A 22,457-nucleotide genomic window follows, 5' to 3' on the forward strand; every position below is an offset into this window, starting at 1 on the left:
TTGACTGGAATTGGTTTGGATTTTGGAGTTGGTGTCTTCTGATGAAATGTAGCTGGATGTCTTAGCTAACTTATACCTTTGGAATTTCGGCATTTGGACTTGTATGGACTGAGATATACCGATTACAGTTTTATGTGATTTGCAAACCTGTTTTGGTAATTCTGGTATAGTATTTGGCATTTTTGACCTAGTTAAGCTAGGAACTGGATTGAGTGACCTTCTACATTGTTGTAGCCCTGTTTCATAGCTTCGAAACGGTGGGTCTTACACCCCCAACCGATAATTGTAGTGAGAGTTGTGCCATTACCGCATTATGACGTCAAAACTGTTTTTCTGGTTTTGAGCTTAACCTTCTTTTCCGGACTTTTCCCTAGCTTGACTTGTCTTTGTACTACTTGGAGCTTGCTGAATGGATATTAGATGAACTTATTTGTGTGATTTTGGGACTGGCTGGAGTAATAATGAAGCCATGATGGCTGGAAAAGTTAGCAAATGTAGGGGAAGTGCTGTCCGAACTTTGAAGGGACTTGTTTGCATTGGGTTTGTGATCTAAGGCTTGGAGTTGATCTAAGGCTTGGAGTTGAGCAAGGCAATGATACATGATGGATGGTTTCTGAGCCGTGGAGGTGAGTGACCCTAAACTGTTTCCAAAATTACTTATGAACCGTTTATTGCACTAATTACTTGATTGCATATCATGAGTGCTTGCATGTGGCCCATGACATGTTTTGGCTTAAATGGGTGCTTGGAATTCGTGTGCTGAACACCAACGTCTCCACCTCTGTGTACTGTTCATCTGGAGCAAATGGCTTCCCCACTGACTGTTTACTGTTTAATGTTTGTTTGGAGCGTTGGGTTCCACGATTGGAATTAGTTTCCGCTGCATTTGTGATATGTAATCATTGGAGAATTTGATGTAATTTTGAGATTTATATTGTAATTGGGTTGAGAACTGTAGTGAGCGATTGAGTCCCGGCGAGAGCTGGGCAGGCGGCCCGCCGAACCCTCTGGTTCGCCTTAGGGGGAGGTGGGGCCGTCACAGGACCGAACTCCAAACAGTAGAAATTTGGTAATACTCAAGTATACCGGAATCAAGAGTCTCACTACTACAAGATTCCATATAACAGTCCCCATGGCTCGTCAATTTTCACGACCAAGTCCTCGCCGGTTGAGCTCAGTAGTAACAGTAATGGCCATTGGATACTCGTCCAAACGACACCAAATCCAGTATATCAGGTATCATTTAAATACCACAGTGAAATAGTAAACAGTCATATATAGTACCAAAAGGGGTGAGGGCGATCAAGTACACCCTCACTTTAATCAGTTTCAATGGCAAATAGGCCCTCAAGGCATCAAGTTCAAGTATAGCAAAGCCACATTGTAAACAAACAAGTGAGTAGTACACTCACCAGGCAAGCAAGTGAAATTTCATAAACTTTCGCCCAAAGAGTGTCTTTAATCACCGCCACGCCCGAAAATATTCAAACAAGCACAATAAGAGTTGATTACAAGTCATAAACCAGTTCCGCATACTACCAAAATAGGGCTCCATAAGAATGTATAAGCACTAGAGTAAACCAGGGAAATCCGGAAAAGGAATTAAACTTTAAACCCTAAAAACAGTTTTTGACATCATTTTGCGGTGTTGGCACCATTGGCACTACAATTATCGAATGGAGGTACAAGATACACCGTTTCGAAGCTAAGCGATAGCGCTACAATGTTGAAGAAAGCCACTCAGTCCAGATTCTAGTGCAACTAGGTCAAAAATTCAATATAGTAAACCAGAACCGCAAAAATAGGTTAACAAACCGTATTCTGGTTAACGAACTGTAATTCAGGCTACCCAAGTCCAAATCAAGTGATTCCAAAGCCATCTAAAAGCTAAGACACCAGGCTACATTTCTTAAGAAGACATCAACAACCAAATCAGAAGTATTCCCAACCAAATTAACCAATTACAGAAGCAATTATCAAGTTCGGGTAGAAACAGGGCAGCAGGGGTATTTCGGTCTTTTCACAAGCTACGCTACTCCGATTCGCCTGAAATTTTGTAGGAAACTCTAAAATATCATTCCCTACAACTTTCATGTTTTACCCCAAGGCTAATTCTGTGACGACCGCACCTCCCCCTAAGGCGTTCCAGAAGGTTCAGCGGATCGCCTGCCCAACTCTCGCCAGGACTCACTCACACGAATTACATGCGTACATCCATGGACCATAAATAATATCGCAGTTCAAACTTATAATTTACATTGATACAAAATCAAGGTACAAAGTCTCGATAAACCCAAATTGGTTCAAAGTGTATAAAATCCCATTACAAAACATTCTAGTCAAGGAATAGCGCGAGTATAAGTCAAAAGTCAAAATAACTAGACTACGCTAGCCTTTATACGTCTCACGCGTCACTCGTACCCCTGTAAGGAAAACAAAACTAATAGTGTGAGCCAAAGCTCAGTGATGTTCCAGATATCAAATTGTCCAGCAAACAAGATTATAACAATGTAATAGTGAAATAGCGAGCAAACAAGTTCAAGTAAAGAGATAACACTTCAAGTAGTCAAGAGATGTATGGATCATGTTCACAAGTAAGGATACAGTTGCTCATGTCTCAGCTCCATTCCAGCTTGATCGAATAGTAGTTGACACTCCGTCAACTTTCAAGTAATAGCTAGTCCAAAAAGAAAACTCCACTTCTCGCCAGTCTCAGTCCACCAATCAACCCCCAACTGGGCCCAAACGTCACATGAAACACGGGTGGTAATACTCGAGTATACCGATTTGCCGAGGAGGTAACACTCCACTCGACTTTACTAGTGACCCAGGGTTTGTTATCTAATCGACCAGGCCCTTGCCGGCTCGACTCGATTAACTAGCCACAGGGTTTCTGGAATTCCAGGCATGATATAATTCATGTGCATGTAAAGCAACTCAGGTGAAATTGATAAACAAGAATAAATTTGGATAGGGCAAGTATGATAAAGTACACCCTTGCTCTATCACATCACATATATCTCACATATTCACGTGGATCAGAGATAAATAGCAAATATCGAGTTCAATCAGATATTTGGAAGCACTCACCAAAAGTAGTGCCTCTAGTGCTCGTGTCTGGGTGGTACTCCGGATTTGGAGTCCAAATCTGCGATAAAAGTGGACTTGAGAACTTTGAAAATCGACTAAAGTTCGAAACTTAAGCGTTTCGTTCAATAAGAATCAAGAAATTGAAATTCATTTGAGAAATAGTCGTGAAATAGTTGCTCGCTTTTCAAACAGAAAATTTTGATAGCATGTTTGCTTGGAGATGACTTTTGAGTCGAAAGTGCAAGTAAAACGGTTTCATAGTGATTCATATCGTTTTCCTAAGGATACAATTTCGGCCAAGTCCTAACGTATAACCCTCGATAAACAAAGTAGCAAAGGTCCTCGATAGTTCAAGTGATAATCACTTCTAACTGTTACTCAAGTTGCAAGTATAGTTTTCTAGTCCTCGAACGTAAATTTGGGTAGCATGCCCTTTGTGTTTACCAAATTTTCCAGCCATATATGGCTTCATTATTTTCCACCAGCCAATCCCAAAGTCATATATATCATAAATTCAAGTAAATAGCCGTTCCATAGGCTCATAACAACAAAAGAACAAAAACCAAAGTGATAACAAGTGCGGAAATGTAACCTAGCAAAGACAGATTTGACGTGTGGTTACGGAAAGAACACATCCGAGGCTACGCTTATCAGATTGAGGCGTAACTTATACCGTTTCGAAGCTAAGACACAGGACTACAATTTTCATGAAGAGAACTTAGTCTAATTTTAAGTGTAACCTAATCAAATTCCCAATTCATATAATCTAGTTTCAACTATTCGGCTAATCAACCGTACTGCATTCAAATGGCCATATCTCAGTCTACCAAGTCCGTGTAGGGCGTTATTGGCGGCGTTGAAAATCTAAGACAGAGTAATAAAACTTTCATGTTTTGGAAAAAGGCTAAATCCCAACAGATTATAGTGAATAAACACAACCAAATAGACTAAACTGTCCACGCGGAACTCTGGAATGTAACCTAGAATAGTGAGGGTATTTTCATCTTTTCACAAGCTATGTTGCTCCGATTGAGCTGAAATTTTGTAGGTACCTATAAAATACCATTCTATACAACTTTCATGTTTTAGGCCAAGCCTAATTCGGCCTCTAACTATGAGCACTAAAACCGGGCAGAATGTAATCCTGAAATTCCAGAAATCTGGAATTTTTGAAATCTCAAGTCAATCCTTCCATTTTCTTGCTTCCAATTCTACCAAAGCCCCTTATATACTCTTATATACAACATATACTAAATATAAAACAAGGTTAGACAGAAATTAATCAAACCCTAGCTTGCATATATCATCCAAGAATCATCACAACAACTTGCTTATCTTGTAATCAAGCCAAAACATGATCTAAATAACATCTTAAACCAAAATTTAAAGGAACAAGGATCATGATCAGATTTTTATACCTCAAAGACAAGGCTTGGAAGAGTGATACTTCACCCCCTTTGAAATTTCTTAGTTCCTCAAGCTTCCCAACTCACAACCCACACTTTAATCGGTTTAGAATTGGATTTTCTCACTTGGTTGAAGCAAATCAAGAAGGAAATTTGTTTCTCTTGCTCTTCTTTTCTCTCTCTCTTGTCTCGGCCCTAAGCAAGAAAAAATGAGGGAGAAAGAGCTTAGTTTGTCTTATAAGAAGGTAAGAGGATTAGGACTAATTGTAATCACAAGTTGGGCCAACACTTGGCTCAACTTTCACCACAAAATTTTCTTTTCTTTCCTTGCATTTTTTTTGTCCCAATTTTCGGCCAAGAGATGACCATGAGGGGGGGGATATTTTGCTCAATTAGTAATGAGCTTGTAGGGTAAGAAAGTGGTGATCAGGTGGTGGTTAAATCGGTAGTACACGGTACGCGTCGGTTCGCGCCGTTTTTCCTTAAATTACCCGTACTAGGGTTTTTAATTTCTTTTCACTAACTTTTATTCATTGCTTCTAATCACATATTATTTCTCACTTAAACGTCACTCTTAAGCACCAAATTTGATCCGTACTCTGTACCGGATAATTACACTGCGGATACACGAAAAATTCTTATTTCACCTTGAATTGAAAACGAATAGGAAAACCCTAATTTCCTATAACTTTTTGCACTTTTCTAGGGTGGTTGAACTATAGGATGGCATGAAATAATAATTACCAAATACTTTTCAAATAAAAGGGAATTTTGAGGAAAAATATAACGAATTTACGAGTCTTCACATTCTCTCCCCCTTAAAAGAATTTCAACCTCGAAATTCATACCTTTCGTCGTGAACAGGTCGGGATATTTCTCTTGCATGTCCTTTTCTAGCTCCCAGGTTGCTTCTTCCACTTCATGATGCTTCCATAGAACCTTTACTAATGGAATCTGCTTGTTTCTCAGGTCCTTCACCTTCCGATCCAATATTTGAATAGGTCGTTCTTCATAGGTCAAGGACTCGTCTAGTTCAACATCTTCTAGTGGCAAAATGTGAGTCGGATCCGGATGATATTTCTTAAGCAAAGAAATATGGAAAACGTCATGGATCCGAGACAAACTAACGGGCAACTCAAGTCGATAAGCCACCTTCCCTATTCGTTTGAGTATATTGAAAGGTCCTATGTATCGTGGTTGCAACTTTTTCCCTTTTCCTGCTCTAATTTTCCCTTTCAACGAGGTAATTCAAAGAAACACCTTGTCTCCTATTTCAAATTCCAAATCCTTTCTCCTATGATCGGCATAACTTTTCTGTCGACTTTGGGCTGTTTCAAGTCTCTGGCGGATCACCTTTACCTTCTCGTAGGCTTCCTCAACCCATGGTATTGTAGCCGGATCTATAATCTTTCTTTCTCCTACTTCTTCCCAATGGATTGGAGATCGACATCGTCGTCCATACAAGGTTTCATATGGGGCCATTTGAATAGAGGAATGATAACTATTATTATAAGCGAACTCAACCAAGGTTAAGTATTGACTCCAACTTCCTCCAAAATCCACAATACAGGCTCTCAGCATATCCTCAAGAGTTTGGATGGTTCTCTCAGATTGTCCATCAGTTTGTGGATGATACGCTGTACTATAGTTCAACTTAGTTCCTAGAGCCTCTTGCAATTTCTGCCAAAATCGAGATACAAATCTAGGGTCTCTATCCGATACAATACTCACTGGTACCCCATGTAGTCTCACTACCTCATCCATATAAAGTTTAGCAAGTTTCTCCAAAGGATATTTCATGTTCACTGGCAGAAAATGTACAGTCTTAGTTAATCGGTCCACTATTACCCAAATTGCATCATGCCCCTTTTGTGTTCGTGGCAACCCTGATACAAAATCCATCATTATGTGCTCCCATTTCCATTCAGGGATCTCTAAAGACTGTAACAAACCTGACGGTTTTTGATGCTCAGCCTTCACTTGTTGGCACGTAAGACACTTTCGTACAAACTGGGCAATCTCCGCCTTCATATTCTCCCACCAATACAGGCCTTTAAGATCTTGGTACATTTTATTATTCCCTGGGTGCACCGTATACCTAGAGCGGTGTGATTCCTCCAAAAATCTCCCTCCTTAATTCCTCATCCTTAGGTACAACGACACGATTTCGAAACTTCAAGATTCCATCAGGACCTATGTTAAAGTTAGGCAACTCCCCTTTCTTCACTTTTTCCACCCACTTTTGCACTATTGGATCCTTTACTTGGCCCTCTTTGATCCGCTCCATCAATGCCGACCTCACCTCAATATTTCCAAAAATCACCTTCTCCGGTTCCAAACGAGGTTTCCACTCACAGACATCTTCTAACAGGCTCCACTCTCCCACTATGGAACTTGCTAGTTGAGCCTTTCGGCTTAAAGCATCTGCTACAACGTTAGCTTTTTCAGGATGGTAGTTAATTGTACAGTCATAATCTTCTAAGAACTCTACCCAAGAACTCTACCCACCGGCGTTGTCTTAGATTTAGCTCCTTCTGAGAAAACAGATACTTAAGACTCTTATGATCCGTATAAACCTCGAAAGTTACACCATAGAGATAATGTCGCCATTTCTTCAAAGCGAACACTACAGCTGCAAGCTCCAAGTCATGGGTCAGATAATTCTGCTCATGAGGTTTTAACTTCCGAGATGCATAGGCAATCACATTCCTATTTTGCATCAACACGCACCCTAGCCCTTCTTTTGAAGTATCGGTATAAACCGTGTAGCTATCGTTCCCATTGGACAAAGCTAAAACTGGAGCCATAGTTAACTGCTTCTTAAGCTCTTGGAAACTACTTTCGCACTTAATATCCCAAATATACTTTCCTTGTTTCTTGGTCAAGTTAGTTAAGGGTCCCGCAATTCTCGAGAAGTTCTTTATAAATCGGCGGTAGTACCCTGCTAAACCTAGGAAACTTCGTACCTCAGTGGGATTCTCTGGTCGCGTCCATTTGGCTACAGCCTCCACTTTCGCCGGGTCTACAACAAGTCCATCCTTTGAGATTACATGACCTAAGAACACTACTTCTTCCAGCCAAAATTCACACTTGCTGAATTTAACGAACAATTGGTGCTCTCTTAAGGTTTGCAGCACTATCCGCAAGTGTTGTTCATGCTCCTCTCTTGACTTTGAATATACTAGGATATCATCAATGAACACCACTTCAAACCTATTCAAGTAAGGTTTAAACACTCGATGCATTAAATCCATGAATGCCGCTGGAGCATTGGTTAAACCAAAAGGCATTACCGCAAACTCAAAATGCCCATATCGAGTGTTAAACGCCGTTTTTGGCACATCCTCCTTTCTAATTCTCAATTGATAATACCCTTGTCGCAGATCCAATTTAGAAAACACCACAGCCCCTTGTAACTGATCAAACAACTCATCAATGTGGGGAAAAGGATATTTATTCTTAACAGTTACTGCATTTAACCCTCGATAGTCAATGCACAACCTTAAGCTCCCGTCCTTCTTCTTAACAAATAACACTGGAGCTCCCCACGGGGACTCACTCTCATGAATAAACCCTCGTTCTAGCAGGTCCTGCAATTGCACCTTTAACTCCTTAAGTTCAGCAGGTGCCATACGATAAGGGGTTTTCGAAATAGGAGTAATTCCGGGTACTAGGTCAACTTTAAATTCAATCTCCCTTTCGGGTGGCAGAGACTCCAGCTCCTCCGAAAATACGTCTGGGTATTCACTGATTACTGGCATGTCTTCCAACTTAATCTTTTCTCCCGGAGTGTTAATCAGAAAGGCTAAGTAACCTCGTGCCCCACGACTAAGCAACTTCCTAGCCCTTATTCCTGAAATAAGCGCAGATGAGGCTAACATACCCCTTACGTCCAACTTCAAAGTTGCCTCACCTGGTATGCAGAACTCCACTACCTTCATTCTACAATCTACCCGAGCATGGTAGTGAGCTAGCCAATCCATACCTAGAATGACATCGTACCCTTTTATGGCTAGACTAATGAGGTCGACTACTAACTTTCGTTCACCAACCCAAATATCGCACTTTCTATACATTTCATTCACAAGTAAAACTTGGTTACCCGTAGGTGTTCTTACTTCTAAGTCATAAGGTAGCTTTTCAACTTTCATGTCAATTCCAAGCATAAATGTAGGGTTAATGAAAGAATGAGTAGCACCAGGATCTATCGAAATTTTTGCTAACCGGTGAAAGACAGGGATCGTACCTTCAACTATTTCCATTGGTTCAAGCACGGATTGTTGGTCCAGTGAATATACTCTGGCCGGAACTCTCGACCTAGTCCCTCCGGCATTGGTCGGTTTTGGATTTGACCTGGCAGTCGACTGGGTATCACTGATCAACGGGCAGTTGATTATTTGGTGTTCCGTACTCCCACACCTTAGGCACTTTCGAGCCTTTCTCCAGCATTCATCCTCTGTATGATTCGATTTTCCACAATATCCGCACGTCACTCGGGGAGTAGAGGTCTGGCCTCCTTGTGGAATTCCTCTACCTTGCCCCCTACCACTTTGACCTCCCCTCTGAGTACCTCCTCTCTGAGTACCTCCTCTCGGAGCACCTCCCCTAGACGCACTTGAAAACCGTCCACCTCCAGTCCCACGACTGGACTTGGCAGGTGGCGCGTGTTGATCACTCCGTACTGACCCTTGGGCTCCACTAGGTCCTCCTTTCCGTTTGGCGTGGAAATTTTTCACTTGTGCCCTGGCAGTCTCTATTCTTAGGGCCTTCTCCAAAACCTCCGTAAATGTATTAATCTGGGCTGCAGCCAAAGCTTCCTGCTTCCTGTATCTCCACATTGAGCCCTTGCACGAATCTCCGTACTTTTCTTGGCTCCGTAGCAATCAACTCAGGAGCAAATTTTGACAATTTTGTAAACTGAGTCTCATACTCAGATACACTAGAAGCGCCCTGTCGAAGCTTAATAAAATCGTCCTCTCGCTTCTCTTGGACGATAGATGGAAGGTATTTCTCGTTAAACTCCCGTACAAAGTTTAACCAGATCCACGCAGTTCCTTCTCTCTCCCACTTGGCCCTAATTACATTTCACCATGCCCTAGCTGGCCCTTCAAACTGGAAAACAGCGAACTGCACTTGCCTATCCTCTGTATAGTTTAAGGCGGCAAAGATGTTGATCATGGCCTCTAGCCATTTATCGGCTCCTTTCAGGTCTGGTCCTCCCAAGAACTTGGGTGGAGAGAACTTTTGGAATCTCTCTAAAGCTCTATCTTGTCCCATTTCGGAATCCCTAGGCTGATTTACAGGGGCTTGACCCTGTTGTTCCACTAAACGAGCCAAAATATTGGTCATTTGCTGGATAGCAGTTGCCACTTGATCTCCCCCTGCAGCTTGGGGTTCAGGTTGTGGCTCAATCGTGGCCTCTCTCTCTTCCCTCTGTTCTTGCACAGGTTCTTGTGCGCGTCTATCCCCACGGCCTCGACTAGGACCGCGTCCTCGATTAGTTCCCCTGGTTTGACTTCTTCTACCCTCCATGTTTTGGATTTAACCAGCTATAAATATACAGACAAAGTAAGATATGACTCGTATAACACGTTGCAAAAGAATAAATAGAGGCAATCGAGCACATAATAAACAAGCACTTTATACACATAGCAAACAAGTCATATATACAGGCCAACAAGTCACATAGTCAGAGGCTATAACAGCCAAGGAACATAGAACAAAAGGTATTTACATCCACCATGACACGTCAAAATAAAAAACAAAAGGAGACGTGTCGTCCCACTATGTTCCTAACTATCCCACAAAAATTGTAACGATCTCACCTCCCCCTAAGGCGTACCAAAGGGTTCGGCGGGCCGCCTGCCCAACTCTCGCCGGGACTCAGTCGTTCTTTAATCAAATCCAGAACAAATCACAAGAATAAATAGGGCAGCAATCCAAACTTAAAGTGGAACTTATATACATTGCTATCTCAAAAGGAAGTACAACCATCAAATGTACAAAGGTTCCCACTTCACCATACAACTAGCCTGTGCCAAGCACTAGGGCGAGAACCATTACAAAAGAAACAAAAGACCTAGACTAGGCTAGTCTATGCTCTCATCCTGCTCGCCGTCCCCTGTTAAGGAAAACAAAACTAAAGGGGTGAGCTAAAAGCTCAGTGAGGTTCCAAACAGATAATCAAACAATCAAACAATCAATTCAATACATTAAACATGGAGTATCAATAATTCAAGAAGCATTTACAATGGAAAGCAATAGTAACATTCATTAAAAGGATACGGCTCACAAGGAGCAATTCGTTCATTCGTTCATTCGTTCTCCTGACATTTCCCCTTATTCCTCCAATCATTTGAAAATGCATTTTTCGTTTATCAATAAACCCTCGTTCGTTCGTTCGTTCGTTCATTCATTCATTCACCCCCGTCCTGGCCGTTGGCCAGTCTCCACCAACCTACAGGGTAATACTCGAGTATACCAAACGTTCACCCAAGTCCCTAATCGCCCGACCGAGTCCGCTTCTGGCTCGAGACGACCGGTAACAAGGGGCAATGGTCAGTTCAGCCCAAAAGGCTTACATTCATGCGTAAGTAACATTTCAATCATTAAATCCTTGAAAATTGCACAGTTATTTAGGTCAAGTGCGATAAAGTACACACTCGCCTAGAAAGCTCGTTTTGGAAATCATTAAAAGCAATTAACACATTAGCAAATGATAACAACAAGCCATAAAGTCAAATAAGGAACACTCACCTAGATATGCAAAATAACATGCAAAATATCCTTCCGGATATTACCCTTAGTCACCAATGAAACCTAAGGTTGAACAAGAGAACATATTACAGTTTATCGAGCAAAACATTTAAGGGAAACAAAGAAACCCGACTAATTAGGAGTAAAACGTGTAAAGATGACTTTCAAGTAAGAAGAGGGTTGTTTGAACCCCAGGATGAAAAATCATGTTTTAAAATGGAAAACCGGTCATGGTATTGGCCAAACAAAAGTATACAAGTTCAAATAGAAACCTAGCCCTCGAGCGAAAATTTGGGCAGCACGCCCTTTGTGTTTACCTAATTTTCCAGCCATTTTGGCTTCATTATTTTTCCTCAACCACAACCCAACATCACACATAAGCAATTCAAGTCAAGAGCCATTCCATAGGCTCACAATATCATAAGAATAAGAATTACAACAATCACAAGTGCAGAAATTCAACTTAGCACAAGACAGATTTGACGTACGAACACGGAAATAACATATCCGAAGCTACGCTTATCGGATTGAGATGAACCCTATGCCGTTTCGAAGCTAAGACACAGAGATACAACATTCATGAAGGTCACTTAGTCCAGTTCCTAATATAACTTAGTCAAATTCTCAAATTACTAAACCAGAAACCAATTCGTCGGCTGTTTAAACACAGAACACTGTAATGGACATATCTCAAAGTACACAAGTCCGAATCAGGTGTTCTTACAAGAATTTGAAAGCTAATTCAGAATACTACAACTTTCATGTTTTGGCAAAAAGCTAAATCAGAATGGATCCTAGTCGAAAAACGTGATAAACTGGACTTAACTGATCACACGGACTGCTTGGGAAATACTTAAAACAGTAAGGGTATTTTGGACTTTTCACGTCCTACGTTGCTCCGATTGAGCTGAAATTTTGTAGGCACCTATAAAATACATTCTCTACAACTTTCCTTCTTTGACCTAAGGCCAATTCGGCCTCTAACATAGGGATTCAAATTCGGACAGAATGTTGGGAAAAATTTCCAGATTCTGGAATTTCTAGTTTTTAGTGGAACTTTCCTTAATTTCTTGGTCTAATCACTACCAAAGCCTCTCTTATAACCTTAATTTCAACATATATACTTCATACAACAAATTGGGCAGAAATTCATCAAGCCCTAGTTCATCATATAAATTGGGGAAAACTTCCAAAACAAAATAATATCCATGATTCCACCACAAAATCAAGTTGCTAAGCTTAATTTAACAAGATTGAAAGTAAAACTTGGAGAGATAAGCTTTATTACCTTGACTAGAGTTCACTAAGAGTAGCCCAAGCTTTCTCTTTCAAAAATCACACCACAAGTCACTAACTAATCACTCAAGGACAAGTTTAATCGGTTTGTTTTGTTTGATTTCTCACTTGGTTGTTGGATTGAAGATGAAATGGAATGTTTTCCCTTGTTGTTTTTCTTCTTGCTCCTCTAGGCCAGCAGCAACAAAATGAAGAAGAAAGTTGCTAAGTTTTGGTGTTTAAATAGATGGTCTTGGTCTTAATTAAGAAGCTCTATGGTGGCGACAAGTGTCGCCACCACCACCTTTCTTTTTTTCTCTTTCTTTCCTTGTCATTTTAGCCACTAATTTTCGGTCAACCTTGCTGCCAAGAGAGAAGATATTTTGCTCAAATTCAATAAATTTGTTTGGTGAGAAAAATGGTGGTCAAGTGGTGCGTTCAATCGGTAGTGCGCGGGACCCGCCGGTTCGCGCCATTTTTCTTAAAAACTCACGTACTAGGGTTTTTACTTCCCATTCACTAACCTTATATCATTGCTACCAATCACATATTATTTCTCACTTAAAAGTCACTTTTAATCCTCAAATTTAATCCTTACTCTGTACCGAAAATTCATCCGGCGAAAAATCGCGAAAACCCTAATTTTGCTCCAAACTTGAAACCGAAGTGTAAAACCCTATTTTCTAGGTTTACTTACACTTATTGTGAAATAATTGGGTAGTGGGCTTTGATAAATAATAATTTTCAAATAAAAGAGTATTTTTGAGAAAAATACAAGAAATTTGCGAGTCCTCACAAAAATCTCCTCAAACCCCAATCCTAACAAGTGGTCTGGCTAGACGCCGACCCAACCGACTCCGAGGATGCACTCAGCTCCTCCTCTGGGTCCTCCTCTGAATCCTCATCCGGATCCTCCTCAGGAGTACCAGGAACCTCAAGGACTACAGGCGCTTGATCTTCCTTGGCCAAGTCCTGTATTACATCCTCTACAAGTGCCTCGTACTCGGTCAGGATGTGGTCGGTTCGGTCTCGTATATCTCCAACTACTCGCATCAGACGTCCAATCGTCGCCTGAGCCTGCTCGCGGAAAGCATCGGTCCGCTACTGCTCCTCCAGAACCGAGGCCTCCAACTCTCGGATCCGAGCTCCCTGGTCTCGGAGTGTAGCCTGAAGACGCTCTATCTCCGCATAGCACCTACGATTGGTTCTACCCAATCGTCTCCGCTCATCATCCACTGCAAGCACTACTCGGTCAGGGTAGGAGTAGGTCTTCCAGCAATCGCAGCGTCGGATCTTGCGCGTGGGGACTACCGCTGCACTGGCCTACCGGGGATCTCCTGGTATGTAATCATGCGGCATACGGGCCCCTCTAGATATGGCTCGACCACGGGAGCGTCGGTAGGTACGTCAGTAGGCACATCAGTGGGTACATCAGTAGGTACGTCAGTAGGTACGGGTTGAGACGGCCCCGCACCCCCAGAAGCATCAGTGTCTGCCATCACCTAAGTTTGCAAATAACATTGCTGTCGCGCCCCATTTTTTGATAAATAAATAAATGGTTTGAAAAAATGTATTTTTTTGTGATTGAAAAATGAATTGTGATTTAGAAGAAAAATGGGTCTAAATGGGGGGTTGAGAATGCGACGATTTGACCCAAAATTATAGTTTAAAAAGGGTTTGAAATAAAAATTGGAGTCGCCACTTGATAATGAGTTAAGGTGTACCAAGTCACCAAAAAATGAATTTTGGAAGAAAAAATAGGAAAAAGTAGTAAGAAACCCCTTTTAAACGACTCCTTATCCACGTAAACCAAAGAAAAAGGTTCGGGAGTCACATTTGACAAAGGGGAAGGCAAGGATAAAATCCAAGGCACCCCTTTGACCTAGCCAAGGCTAGTTGCATGATTTAATCAAAGATTTTCTTGTTTTAACCAAAGAATTTATTACATTTGGATGCACTACATGAATGCAAAAGAAAGAAAAAATGCAAACCTAAATTCTAAAATGTCTCTTGTAAGGTTTTTGGTCCCAACCACATGAATTGTGGCGGCCAATAAAGGAAAACCTTATAGAGGTCGATTAATGCAAATGATGGCTAAAGTGCAAGTGTGCAAGTGTATAAAAAGGTGAACGTGTGAAATTGTATGAAAAATCCAAGTGTTTGTGTGCAAGTGTATGAAAAGGTGCATGTGTGAAATTGTATGAAAAATCCAAGTGTTTGTGTGCAAGTGTATGAAATATAGTGATAAGTGCATATAGGTGTAATTAAGTGCAATTTTGTGAAGTAGAAATCAAATTGAACAATAAGGAAAGGAAAAGTGATGAGGAAATGTGAATTGGAAAAAAATGAGTAAGTGATAAATGAGAATGAATGAACCTAAAGGAATGCATCAGGTCGGGTATGGGAATGACTACTAACTTTTTCGACTTCGATTTTCCATTTGATTAGAAAGCAAAACTAGCGTGCTAAGGCTATCGAGTAGCCACACTCGCTCGTTTCCCTTATCAGAAGGGGACTCTTCAGGCAAATGTACCCTAACTAGCATGAGATGCAAGTCCTAAAGTGAGGGGAAAGGGAGTCGGGGGCATGCAAAAAATGACAAAACTAAAAAAGAATGCATGACATGTAATGAACATGCAAACATGTACTAACGAGGGGAAATCCCTAAGGGTCTAGCGTTGGACTAGCCCATTCTATGAATTCCGACTAGCGTTGGACTAGTGGAAACGTACATTCATCCATTCCATTCATCTACACTACAGAAAGCTAGTAGACATGCCAAACGCTCATAAACACGTAGCACGTAACACTTAACATGCTCGACTAGATGCAAAACCTAATAAAGCAAGTAACACGTAACACATAGGCATGCAACCATTACATTTGCTAACTAAAACAAAAGGGAAAGGGAAAATGGACCAAATTACTTGCTACGCCCTATCTATTACAAGCCAAGAGGTGTACACATACCCCATTAATAAAAATCAAAAGTAAATGAAATAAATGAAAGGAAATAAGGAGAGGCTAGGAAAGCAAGTAGACATGCAAATTTCAATTAGCACATTAGTCCACATAGGAGAGAAACAAAAGGGGTAAAAGAGATTATACCTCCCTGTTGGTGATACTAAGGAAGTAAACAAACTCAACTTGGCTAGAGTCACCCAAGAAAAGACTAACTTAGGCTAAAATCACCAAAAACAAAAGATTAATGCACCAATTTAGTGATAAGATATAAACTAAACAATTTGAATCCACCAAAACATCAAACTTTCCCTCAATTGCAACTCAATGAAGTCAAAACTACTTAAAGACCAAGGCAGAAGGCATGATCATCCAAACCCCAAGCATAACGTCTACTAAAGACCCAAAAGCAAGCACTACTCAACCATTTGAACCTAATTGAAACATTTAAAAGCACAAAAAGTTCCCCAAGTAAATAACAAGATCCAAAACAAACATTATGGAATTTTGAAGGTCCGAGAATGAACAAAGGTCCATGAATGATTTAAACATGCATTTTGAAAATTCAATAGCAACCATTAATCAACCAAATAAAACCAATTGAAAATTTTAAGAGCTTCAAAAGTCCCAAAAACAATGAAAGGCCAAATGATGCCTCAAAATACACCCACCTTAGGACCTAATTGTAAAGAAATGAGAACATGCTTGGGCTTTTGTGGAACATGGAGAAGCTTGAGGGATTAAATTAAGTATTCAAATTACTTGGGCCATAGTGAGCCAAGGGGGGACTTGGGGGGTCAAAAATGTAATTTTTCTTTGGCTTTTCATGCATGCATACGTGAACTTCAGTTTCTGCAATTGAGACTCTCGGCAATGTAATTTCTGCGCTTGCTACTCATTTGGCCGAATCCACATTCACACAAACAACCAAAGCATATCTCCACCCAATCAAACACAAAATGCAACGACTTGAAACAAAGGTAAGGGAAAAATCAAACAGGCTTTTGAACTCAAAAAGCAACAAAAATAATCTGGACAACATGCTAGCTTTGAAGAACAAGAGCTTCTGCAATTTTCTCATGCAAACCGAAATAGAATCATGCGGAACATTGGAAATGAAACTTATGGATCTATCCATCGAACCCCAATGTTATAGCTTCATCCCATTGCCATTAACATTACCCAAAACCGTCATCTATCCCCCAAAGAACTAATCACAGCAGCTAGACATAAAATGCAGCAAAGGAAACAGCTTGGAGCGGCTAACATTTCAGCATTTACATGGTAATGTCTACTGCTCTAACAAACCAGAAACTTGCACGAAGCAACAAAAGAAAGCTTGAAACAAAGCTAAGTATTCTATACAACCGACATTTCACAAAGCTGATCATGCAAAACCAGGAGAACTATAGCAGAGAGGGTCCAACAGCATGCATTTTCAACAAAAAATTTCAGGCAGTCTGACCGAAACCTTCTAAAAGCTACAGAAAACTTGGACAAGATTTTATTTCCTCAGATCAAACAAACAACTTGGAGCAGCAATTTCATCAAAACATTAACCATCAGATTTTATTTCCTCAGGTCAAGATTAACAATAGATTTTCAACAAAAAAACTCAACTCATTCGGCTGCCATAAGAATCAAACAGCGAAGTACGTTCATAACAAACAGCAGCAAGATCTTTGGCATATTCAGAGAAGATCTAGGCGTGTATAAAGTAGAAGGCAAAAGAGATTACCTTTGACGTCTTGCAAAGTCTACTGAATAGGGAGCTTGTCGACAAGATTGCGTCCGGATGCAGATTTCGAAGTTGCGGATTTCTGATGAAGATCGTCTAAGGGTTCTCCTACTGCCTTTATTCTGGCCGCCACTCTCATCAGACCTCACCTCCTCTCCAGCCGTTAAACAAATCTCCTCCTCTTGAAGCTAAGGCTCTGCGGTTGATGATGGATGACGATGATGGTTGCTGATTCCCGCCAGTTTCAGTCTTTCCCAGCCGCTATTAGATGCTTTCTCTCCCAGGCCTTTCAGCCGTCATCTTCCTCTCTCAGCTCGTTTTCTGATTTTTGCTCCTTCAAAACCCTCGCGGTCTGCTCTCTTGTTCCATCCGCTCACGTATCTCACTCCAAACCCCTCCTCTCTCTGGCTTTTTATCAGCCCAGACGTTACTCGATGCTCTTTCTCCAATCTTTCAACCCTCACAGAATCAGCCGTCCTCCCTGCCTCTCTGATTTCTCAGCCTGTTTTCCTCTCCTCCCTTTTGCTTGTTTCTGATTTTTTCCCTTTAGTCTACAGCCGCTAACCTTCGTCTCTCTCTTCTCAGCTTTCCTTAACCGTTCCCCTCTTTCTCTCAAAAACCCCCCTTGCGGCTGCCCCTTCTTTTCTATTTATACTAGCCCTCTAGCCCTAAAACAACTCAGCCATCCTCTCCATATTGCCGCTAAGGGCTCCCCGAGTCCTTCCTTGTAAAGCTGCAAAAAATGCAGCTTGCATGCCACGACTTTTTTTTTTTTTTTTTAATTTTAAACTTAATAATTTAACAAAAATAATAAAAAAAAATAATAATAATAAAACTAAATAATAATAAAACAACAATTTTAATCAAACTAAAAATAACAAAATTACCATTTTCGATCTTTTCTTTCATTTTTCCATTTTTCATCATTTTTCTTCCTTTTTTTCTTTCTTTTTTTTTTAAACAACTTGATAATTACAGAAATGATAAAATAAAATATAAATAATAATAATAACAAAATTACACAAACCAGGTAACAAAAACAAAAGACTAAATAAAAATGGCCATTTTTTAATTTTCATTTTTTCATCATTTTCTTTTTCTCAAAATAACTTAATAAAAATAACTAAAATGCCCAAAGATTGAATTTAAAGAAATAAACATATTTTTGTGAACAAATTTTCCTTTTCCTTTCTTTCCATTTTTCCAAGCCAACTAAAGCCTATTTTTTTGAATTTTTCTTCTTTTTCCTCTTTTTCTTTAATTTTCTCTTTTCTCCTTTTTTTTTATGATTTTTCATTTTCATTTTTCCTTCAAGAAAGCATTGAATAAAAACAACATGACTAAAACATATTTTTGATGTTTTCCTTTTCTTTTTCTAAAAACTCTATGCTAACCTTAAACTTAAAAACTAAAACTAAAAACTAAAACTAAAAGTAAATAAGAATAAATAGCAAATGAAATAGGTCAACTAAAAAGGCGAAAATGAATAAAACTAAAATATCATAACAACTAATAGTGCAAAATACACAATAACGAACTAAAAATGCAAGCAATCTAAAATGAAAATCATGAAATAGATGCTACATAAAATTATTCAAAATTTGGTGTCTACAGTTTGCCCCTCTTTGTCTGAGTTTTGAAAAAACTTGAGACAAAGAAGTAGACACCAAATACTTACCTGCATTCTTCGGCTGCGAATTACTCAAACGATGGGGATTGACCCCAAACAGGAAATTTTAAAATTGGGATAGACCCACGGGATAGACCCGAACAGAAATGTAAAATTGGGATAGACCCACGGGATAGACCCGGACAGAAATGTAAAATTGGGATAGACCCACGGGATAGACCCGAACAGAAATTTAAATTTGGGATAGACCCACGGGATAGACCCGGACAGAAATGTAAAATTGGGATAGACCCACGGGATAGACCCGATAGACCCACGGGATAGACCCGAACAGAAATTTAAATTTGGGATAGACCCACGGGATAGACCCGAACAGAAATGTAGAATTGGGATAGACCCACGGGATAGACCCGAACAGAAATTTAAAATTGGGATAGACCCGGACAGAAATGTAAAATTGGGATAGACCCACGAGATAGACCCGGACAGAAATGTAGAATTGGGATAGACCCACGGGATAGACCCGAACAGAAATTTAAATTTGGGATAGACCCACGGGATTTAAAACGATGAGTTGAGTTTTTACCTGAGAACAGCTAGAAGTTTTGCATCGAGGGAAAATTTGATCCTTGTAGTTGAAAAAATAGCTAATTTTGATTTAACATATTGTTTCTTCTGATTGCACTTGCCAATAATACTGTTGATTCGTCTTTGTCCACTGGGGGAGTTTTTCTGACATTAATTTGGGCGAGAAAAGATGGTGGTTGTTTCCATTTGTAGATGTAGCATTCCTGCAAGAAAAGAGGAAATCATAGACTTGCCACCATCATTTGATCCAGTTTGCCTTGAGAATCGTGTAAACATGAGTCTTTGGATGCCTTTGCCAACTTTCGTTGCGACATCTGCCTTGGTTGAATTTGTAATTTTGAAACCTTTCGATTTCGGAGACCAATAAAGTGCCCACTTACCACGTCACCAAATCGCTGTGGCAGCATTGTCGCATTTTACCCACTTTGACAAATGATTGAATCCCCTATCCTTGTACAAACCTTAGGGTTTATCATCCATCCGAATCCAATGGTGAAAGAATGATGCATGAAAAATCAAAAATATATGCAAGGTGATTTCCTATGTTCTGCATGGAATGAATATGTCAAAAAATGTAAAACACATCCAACTATGTTTAATCCTATAAAATGCCATGAATACCAGCACATGAGAAAAGATGTATTTGGAAAAGAATGTTTTTACAAAGCAACACAGTTTTGGCCAACAGATGTCATATTCAAATCTCTGGATATCTTTGTTCTGGAATTTAATATTGGCAGAAGTATGACAAAAATGAGAAGAAATCCAAATGAACCAAGTCACCAGCTGTTCCTCCTCGTGCTTGCTTATGGCAAAAAACTTACCTTGGCGCCCTTTCGGGTTTTCACCAAGGTTGCCTCTACCCTTTTGTTTTTGTTTTTTTTTTCTTTTCCTTCTTTTTGCTTTTTGCTTGTTTTTTTCGAGGCGCCCTTTCGGGTTTTCACCTAAAGAACAATGAACTATCTCGACCATGATGGACTCAGAAACATGAGTTAAAGATTTCTGGCATCAGTAAAATGCACTTCCCTTATGAGGTTAGGCGAAGACATTATGGACATCACCTGCCAGTTGATTAGCGAACTTTCCAATAGAAATACAACAAGTGACGAAAGCCAGGACTTTGGGCTTTTGTAATGAGGTCAGGTGGGGTGTTTTCAAGAAAAGTTGAGGCTCGAATGCAACTTTGATTAGAGGTGTGAAATAACCTGAGATTGCATCATTTTGAGATCATCTCCAAATTTTGAACAAAACTGAGGAGAATTTGCCCCAATTTGATTGAATTCTTCTCTTTGTGCTTTTCATTGCGTTTTCACTTTTGCATTTTTCTTCAAAAACTAAATTTGCCCCAGTGTGGGGTTCTTTCTTTTTGCATCTTTCTTTCAAAGATAAATTTGCCCCAGTGTGAGGTTTTCCTTTTCTTTCCAATCATCTCTTTTCAAAATGAATTTGCCCCAGTGTGGGGTTTGCAATTCTCAGGGGCTGTCAAACGAAAATTTGTCAATTCTGATGGCTCAAAGGGGACAAGTAGGGATAAAATGCTTTAAATGTAAAAGAAGAGGGCCTGACTTGCGTTTCGTCATTTGCATGAATTTCTAAGGAAAATTTGCATGATCAAATGAAAATCTTCTTGCACATGTCCGAGTTGATAGGTCGAGGGAATGTTCGCCTATCCATTTTCGTCAAAATAAGTGTTCCGCCAGGTAATACCTTTTGGACGATGAACGGCCCTTTCTGATTTTGAGCGAATTTGTCTCTGCCTTCGTCTTGTATTGGCAAAGTTCGCTTGAGTGCTTTGCCCCCTTCCTCAAAATGTACGCTGATGAACTTCTTGTTGTAGGCTCAGGCCATTCATTTTGTAACATTTCATGACAAACGGCATTCTTGGCCGAACTCCCATTAGAGTGTGCAAAGATTGAATTTCTGCTACTGCAAATGATACTGCTTCCAACCATCTGTACACCTTGATACATAGTCAAACCCTTAATCATCTTCTTTTCTGCTTTTGTCCACACGAATGCTGATTTATGTCCTTTTGACCTCATTCTCAGTGCCAATGTGAACAATTGCTATGGCTTCTAGGTTTGGTTCGAATTTCTCCTCATTTTGTTCAAGATTTTTGAAAAAGAATCAAATACTTTCTCTTTATCACTTCGCTTTGAAATCTGGGTTTCAAAATTTTCAAGTCGTGAGTGAGATAGAGATTGCCATTATTGAATTCCAGAAAAGTGATATCCAAAAGGTCAAATAATTTCATCTTTGGCCATTTGAAAGAATTAACGAATTTGGAATAATAAGCAAACAAATATACAACAAACAAATGAACAAACAATATGACCGAAATATAAACAAACGAATAAACCAAAATAACATAACAAGAATGACTTGTTCATTTTCATAAAACCTTTGATTGAAAACAAACGGAAATGAAATGAAAACTTAAAAATATTTACATGCGCAAATTTTGGTCAAAAGTAAAGATGTTTTCATTAGCTAATTAGATGCAAAAGTTTTTTCCTCATGAATTCGCATGAATGACAAACCCCCTTTAGGTTTACCGGAACTCCTTCTGAATGGGTAGAAATTCGGCTGTCCAATTGGAAATTGATCCCTCAGGGATATCGGGAAATTCTGCGTCATTTCCAAACACTTCAGCCTCACTTGATGAGTTTTTAGCAGGCTCCTTAAATTCCGTATTGTCCATAATAACCACCCCAATGGTGTTATTGTACTCTGGCAGGGGGTTCTTATCCACATTTGGTCCTTGTTCTGGCCCTTCTCTAATCACTATTTCCCCTGCCTCGATCATGTCTTGCACTTTATGCTTAAGTGCTCTACAATCAGTGGTTGGGTGGCCGGGTGCTCCCGAATGATAGGCGCAAGTGTACTGAGGATTGTATCCGGCAGGGACGCCATGAGAGTAAGTTGGAGGGGGAATTATGCCAATTCTACCGGCAGCCTTTAATTGTTCATACAATTGGTCCAGAGGCCTGCCTAGGTTGGTGAATGTTCGGGT

This window comes from Coffea arabica, chromosome 5c (assembly GCF_036785885.1).
Source record: "Coffea arabica cultivar ET-39 chromosome 5c, Coffea Arabica ET-39 HiFi, whole genome shotgun sequence".
In the NCBI taxonomy this organism is placed as follows: domain Eukaryota; kingdom Viridiplantae; phylum Streptophyta; class Magnoliopsida; order Gentianales; family Rubiaceae; genus Coffea; species Coffea arabica.